Source organism: Nerophis lumbriciformis, linkage group LG07, assembly GCF_033978685.3.
Source record: "Nerophis lumbriciformis linkage group LG07, RoL_Nlum_v2.1, whole genome shotgun sequence".
Taxonomy (NCBI): Eukaryota; Metazoa; Chordata; class Actinopteri; order Syngnathiformes; family Syngnathidae; genus Nerophis; species Nerophis lumbriciformis.
This window is the reverse complement of record NC_084554.2, coordinates 32918215-32926261: the sequence shown is the minus strand read 5'-3', so window position 1 is coordinate 32926261 and position 8047 is coordinate 32918215.

Below are 8047 nucleotides of genomic sequence, written 5' to 3'. Positions count from 1 at the left end.
GATGTAAATATAAACGGATTACAATGATTTGCAAATCCTTTTCAACCCATATTCAATTGAATGCACTACAAAGACAAGATATTTGATGTTCAAACTCATAAAAAAAATTTTTTTTTGCAAATAATAATTAACTTAGAATTTCATGGCTGCAACACGTGCCAAAGTAGTTGGGAAAGGGCATGTTCACCACTGTGTTACATGGCCTTTCCTTTTAACAACACTTAGTAAACGTTTGGGAACTGAGGAGACACATTTTTTAAGCTTCTCAACTTAAGCTTGATGTACAGCTTAAGTTGTTCAAAAGTCCGGGGGTCTCCGTTGTGGTATTTTAGGCTTCATAATGCGCCACACATTTTCAATGGGAGACAGGTCTGGACTACAGGCAGGCCAATCTAGTACCCACACTCTTTTACTATGAAGCCACGTTGATGTAACACGTGGCTTGGCATTGTCTTGCTGAAATAAGCAGGGGCGTCCATGGTAACGTTGCTTGGATGGCAACATATGTTGCTCCAAAACCTGTATGTACCTTTCAGCATTAATGGCGCCTTCACAGATGTGTAAGTTACCCATGTCTTGGGCACTAATACACCCCCATACCATCACAGATGCTGGCTTTTCAACTTTGCGCCTTTAACAATCCGGATGGTTCTTTTCCTCTTTGGTCCGGAGGACACGACGTCCACAGTTTCCAAAACAATTTGAAATGTGCACTCGTCAGACCACAGAACACTTTTCCACTTTGTATCAGTCCATCTTAGATGAGCTCAGGCCCAGCGAAGCCGACGGCGTTTCTGGGTGTTGTTGATAAACGGTTTTCGCCTTGCATAGGAGAGTTTTAACTTGCACTTACAGATGTAGCGACCAACTGTAGTTACTGACATTGGGTTTCTGAAGTGTTCCTGAGCCCATGTGGTGATATCCTTTACACACTGATGTCGCTTGTTGATGCAGTACAGCCTGAGGGATAGAAGGTCACGGGCTTAGCTACGTACGTGCAGTGATTTCTCCAGATTCTCTGAACCCTTTGATGATATTATGGAGCGTCGATGGTGAAATCCCTAAATTCCTTGCAATAGCTGGTTGAGAAAGGTTTTTCTTAAACTGTTCAACAATTTGCTCACGCATTTGTTGACAAAGTGATGACCCTCGCCCCATCCTTTTTTGTGAATGACTGAGCATTTCATGGAATCTACTTTTTATACCCAATCATGGCACCCACCTGTTCCCAATTAGCCTGTTCACCTGTGGGATGTTCCAAATAAGTGTTTGATGAGCATTCCTCAACTTTATCAGTATTTATTGCCACCTTTCCCAACTTCTTTGTCACGTGTTGCTGGCATCAAATTCTAAAGTTAATGATTATTTGCAAAAAAAAAAAAAAGTATCAGTTTGAACATCAAATATGTTGTCTTTGTAGCATATTCAACTGAATATGGGTTGAAAAGGATTTGCAAATCATTGTGTTCCGTTTATATTTACATCTAACACAATTTCCCAACTCATATGGAAACGGGGTTTGTACAAAAACATCAGTGATGGCTCTAAATGCCTTAACTATACATATACCACTATTAATATGCCCTATTTAAAACACTTCTAACATATATAATTCATTAGCATAACACAAAAAAAAAAATGTAAATGGTACAAATGTGTACTTAATATCACCTGGTAAACTTTTTGGTGGTACAAAAGTGTACTTTTGGCCTGTATTGTACTTCAAACATGCATTTACCTTTTTTTGTACAAGGCTCCTAAGCTGAAGATGACTCATTCTAGAAACAGGACCGAGTTTTCAGCATAGAATGACATGAAATATAGCAGTTTTTGCGAATAGCATGTTGACACTGAACAGTGATTCAACAAAAAATAATGTATTTTAAAAATAAAGATTGACAACATATATAGGGGACAGGACTGTGCTGAGATTTTAACCAACCCAGCTGCAGTGAAATATAATATATTGAATGACTGAACCTTTCATAACCTGCAGAGGATATGAATGATGCAATGTCTTGTGGAATATTGTGTTAGGGCAGAGGCGTCAAACTTATTTTAGTTGAGGGCCACATCGCAATCATGGTGTCCCTCAGAGGGCCGTTTGTAAAGGTGAATATACATATAGGAATACAAACCTATAATAGCCCTGTCACATCATTTGCATGGGCATCTATTTTTGATGGATAACTTGCATTGAAATCGTAAGTCAAGGTGACGACGTATTTATTTTGACAACCCAAAAATTATTAAATTGATTGATTGATTGAGACTTTTATTAGTAGGTTGCACAGTGAAGTAAATATTCCGTACAATTGACCACTAAATGGTAACACCCGAATAAGTTTTTCAACTTGTTTAAGTCGGGGTCCACTTAAATTGATTCATGATACAGATATATACTATCATATATACTATCATCATAATACAGTCATCACACAAGATCATCACATTGTACATCAAATGTAATTAATTCATATTAAAGTTTAGAACGCACGTAATTACATGCAATACATTTTCTGTTCAAATTGAAAGAACAAATACATCTAGCTAGAAAGTACTTTATTGTTTCCAGACTTTTGCAGGCAGCATATTATGTGTCGGCACATAAATAATGTAGCAGGCCACATAGAATGATATGTAGCACCACACTAAATTACATTGCAGGCCACATAAATTATGCGGCATGCTCGTAAAATAATGTGGCATACCACAAATGATGTGGCAGGCCACATTTAATAACAAGGTGAACCACGTAAATGATGTAGCAGGCAACAAATTATTTTGCCTGCTCATAAATCAATATGGGCACATAAATTATGTGGCCTGCCCATAAAATAATGTGGCAAATCACATTAAATCATTTGTCGGACCACATAAATGATGTAGCAGGCAATATTAAATAATGTGGCGGAGTACATAAATTATGTGGCAGACTATGTTAAATAATGTGGCAGGCCACGTAAAATAAAGTGTTAGACCACATAAATGATGTGGCCTGTTCGTAAATCAATGTGGCGGACCACATAAATGATGTGGCGGACCAAATAAATGATGTGGCAGATCAGATAAATGATTTAGCAGGCCTTTTTAAATAATGCGGCGGAGTACATAAATTATGTGGCAGGCCACTTCAAGTCAGTGACGTGCAGTCAGGGGAGGCAGGTGAGGCGGGGCCCCACGTGCCATCATGGAAAGAAAAAAAAATTAAAAAGAAAAAATATATAATTAAATTGTTATATGTATCCAGTGATTATACTATAAAGTTATTTTCCATTTAACTTCACCAGTTTTAGATAATTTTTTATTCAAAATCGCTGAATTTTCACATTTGCCGTTCAAATACTGAGAAGAGACTTGCTGCTGGCCTGCTGTGCAGTGAGACCGTATTGCTATATGAATTATATTATACATTTCCATAGTTTAGTTAGCTGAGGTATATAATGTACAGTGTATTTTGTCAACAACTGTATGTGTGTAACGTATTTCTTGTGCTGAGCAATCATAAAACTGCTGCGAAGACGCACTGTGTGAGGCTCGCAGTAATCCCGCCTCCTGGTGGTAGAGGGCGCTAGTGATCCCAGGGATCATTTCTGCGACTACACGGCTGCAGAATAAGCAGTGTTGGGTTAGTTACTGAAAAACAGTAACTAGTTATAGTTACTAGTTACTTCATTTCAAAAGTAACTCAGTTACTAACTCAGTTACTTACACCAAAAAGTAATGCGTTACTGTGAAAAGTAACTATTTAGTTACTTCTTTTTTTCTTCTTCTTTTTTTTAAAGCTCCAATTAATGCCCTTTTAGCCTTCATTTCAGTACTGTTATTGCACTGGAGAATAATACAATCTGTTGATCAACTTGACATGCATTTGTATCACTGAACTCTGCTAAGCAATGTGGTCTACATACAACACACAAAGACAAAGATATGTTACAAAGGCCAATTTGTTTCTCGCCAGAACAAATTGACAAAACTATTTTAAATAGCTGCAACATAACATACATAAGTAACAAACAGCATAATAACAGCATAGCTGTAAAGCAAGAAAGGCACACACTACATACACAAAGCCTAACCAGGCATTTTTTCCTCAAGAAATTCTGACACAAAATCATGTCTGAAGCCCAGAACACTCTACACATTTCCCCAGTTTTAGTTTAGAGATAGGGAACGATTGGCCTGGCCCACTAGGATCCCTCTTTATGTTTGTGAACTTTATAGTCTATACATTTAGAGTGATGCGTTTACAGCCACACAAAAAGTCGGACAATTCCAACACCACACATAAAGTGTAATTCCAGGTCGTTACTCTATGATTTACCAATCAAATGTGTGCCTATTCTAGTGTCATTTATTAGGAATCTTAATTTATAAATATTAATCATTAAATGCTGTTAATATATTAAATACATACTAATAAAAATATATTTTTTACAAACAGGAAGTTGCAGGAATGTACACATGATCCCCTGCTTACATCTCATTGTGCAACATGTGAATGTTTTAATGGGAACTAAATGCAATGTCTGAAAGGGGTACAAACTATTTCCAAAGCAGGACCTCCACCCAGACAAACAATACAAGTACACAGTTCATGAAAAACAATATTTGTTGTTATTGTCATTGTAAGTGGGCCTAAACACTTATATTAGAAATGGAAATGACTGCTGTCATTTGATTATAATAATAAGAGAATGTTGTCTGTCTATCTGTGTTGGCCCTGCGATGGGTGGGGACTTTTCCAGGGTGTACGCAGCCTTCCGCCAGAATGCAGCTGAGATAGGCTCCAGCGACCCCGAAAGGGACAAGCGGTAGAAAATGGATGGATGGATGGAGATGGAACTTGTTATTTAGTCAGGTTTGGGACAGGTGTGCTGCTGGTGTAGCCACAGTTCTGATGTTGCTCACATGTGCTCCACTGAATGCTCAGGGAGTTTTTGCGTTTGCTCACACACATGAACAATTAGAGGGAACATTGATTGACAGAGTGTGTGTACCTTCAGTGCTGAAGTGGCATCAGAGTCTCTATCTCTCTTTACTAGCTTCGTCGAAGCATGTTGCTTATGTAGCTTGTTTCAGCAGATTTGAATTGCTGTTTTGGGCAGTAGATGGGATCTTTGATCCAAAGCACAATTTACATTTAACTAAAATGTTATTTTCTTTGTGCTCGACAAAAGAAAAGTCGTGAAAATATCTCCATGTTAGCAAACTCGACTTCTGGCTCCGCCATGATCAGACACGGCCCCCTCTCCTCACTCTCCTCCCTCACACTCACTCACACACAGAGCGCATGTCTCTCTCTCTTCTCCGGCTTGTGACGCAAGAAGAATCAGAACGATGACACAGCAGCGTTCCGATAAAACACACTTTATACTACATAAAAAGTAACGTAAAATAACGCAGTAACGCATCATATAGTAACGGTAACTGAGTTACTGAATATAAAAAATAACGCGTTAGATTACTAGTTACCGCCGAAACTAACGGCGTTACAGTAACGCGTTACTTTGTAACGCGTTAGTCCCAACACTGAGAATAAGTGACAACAAGCAGCAACAGTTAGCAGCGATCGTTTATTTTTTCCTTTCGCCTGGACTATTAACATGGAGGATTACATATCTAAAATAAAACAGTTTTCTAAACTGGACTTTCAATCGAAGCAGGAGGTAATACTTAAAGGAAGATCTCCATCGAGACAGAGAGACTTTTAAAACTGAAGAAAGATAAGGAAGACTTCTATAAACAAGTTATCGATGCTTTTGTTCAAAAGGAGCAGCGCATGGACTTCATTTATAAGTCAAGGTAAGACCATAATAACGTTTTTTTTTATTAAATGTGCTTTTTTGTGTGCTACAGTTTGTATGTGTAAAGTTAAAGTTAAGTTTAAGTACCAATGATTGTCACACACACACTAGGTGTGGTGAAATTTGTCCTCTGCATTTGACCCATCCCTTTGCTCACCCCCTGGGAGGTGAGGGGAGCAGTGGGCAGCAGCGGCGCCGCGCCCGGCAATCATTTTTGGTGATTTAACCCCCAATTCCAACCCTTGATGCTGAGTGCCAAGCAGGGAAGAATGCTGGTATGAGCTTTTAAACATAACCCGTTAACTGCTGCCAATCAAATGGTGAATAAGATACTCTTTAGGGTTCATATGTTTGTAAATCTGACTGTGATGAAGTCAGTGCCTCACCAGCCATCAACCTCACCGCACGTCACTGCTTCAAGTATTGTGACAGACTGTTAAATGATGTGGCTCGCCACACAAAATAAAGTGTTGGACCACAAATGATGTGGCCTGTTCGTAAATCAATGTGACGGATCACATAAATGAAGTGGCCTGCCTGTAAAATAATGTGGCGGATCACAACAAATAATTTATCGGACCACATAAATGATGTAGCAGGCCATTTTAAATAACGTGGCGGAGTACATAAATAATGTGGCAGGCCATTTTTAATAACAAGGCTCGCCACACAAAATAATGTGGCGGACCACATACTGTAAATGATGTAGAAGGCCATTTTCTGATCTCAAATGGGATTGTGCTGAAAATCTTCATTTCCCCTCGGGGAGTAATAAAGTACTTCGGATTCTGATTTAAATAACGTGGCGAACCACAAATGATGTGGCCTGGTCGTAAAATAAAGTGGCAGGCCACATAAAAAATATGGGAGGCCACATAAATGATGTGGCTGGTCACATTACATAACAAGGCAGGTCACATAAAATAAAGTGAAAATAAATGATGTGGCCTGCTCTTAAAAGAAAGTGGCGGAACACGTGTGTTAGGGTAACAGGACTTGGGGAAAACCCAGACCCACAACAAAAGTGAATTTTGATTTTAGAAAATAAATCACATTCGAGATAAGGAGTAACACAAATATTTACCGTATTTTTCGGAGTATAAGTCGCATCGGAGTATAAGTCGCACCTGCCGAAAATGCATAATAAAAAAGGAAAAAAACATATATAAGTCGCACTGGAGCGACTTATACTATGAAAAAAAGTGCGACTTATAGTCCAAAAAATACGGTAAAACAAATATACAACTATAACATTAATGGTAATGATAAATTAACATAACATTAATCCAAATATATTTAAATTATATTTCATGGCAAAGTTTAATTTTAGGGAGCGGGCACAGGCAACAAATGACATTTTTCCAGTCTTTAGGAAATATTTATTTGCAGCTCGCTTTGGAGCAGCTTCCTTCACAGCATCTTCAAAGGCTTTCAAAACGGCGTCAAAGCGATGCTGGCGGCTGACAAGGTTTGATGTGTTGAAGCTTAATGTTTATTTTCCCTCCTCGCAGAATGTTTGCAGAACATTTGGCGCAAACAGCAAGTGAAATATATCTTCCTTTAAAAGAGTGGAGAAGCCCTACCTCATTGACGCCAAGTTAGTTGACCGTGAGCTCAAGGGAAGTTGGTGACAGCTGGCAGGTCCAGGCAGGAGAAAAGGAGCGCTTGACTTGGTCACCCTAACATCTTGCCTCATTGGAGCGTTTTTTGAGCAAAGTTTATTTTGAACATTTAGATTTATGATGTCATAATTCTTCATATCAACCCAATTATTATCTGTCATATTTATCATACACTCCTACTTTTTGGAGTAAAAAAACAAGTACAAAAGCAATGAACACCGCAGCTTTCAATGCAGTTAATAATAATACAATAATCTGACCTTGTTTATGATTAATAATTCCGAAAATTCAAAGTACTGTATGACAATTTAACCCCATAATGGCAAACAGCTGATGTGTAAGATGTAATGGCAACATCAATACTTTAGTAATCTCTTGTCTAAAACCACAATTTAAGAGTTTGTGATTGCGGCTTTGTCTTCACTGCATTTGTCTGTTTTTTTCTCATAAAATAAGACACTTTTATGACCCTTTATGCATTCTTGGGGTTTGCTGGGGATGTCTCCAAACGCCCACCTTCTCCGTGAATAGGACAAAGATTGTGGTCAAGTTTGGAGATCACCAATTTATGTTGCATGCTACCATGAATTGATTACGTGGACCCCGACTTAAACAAGT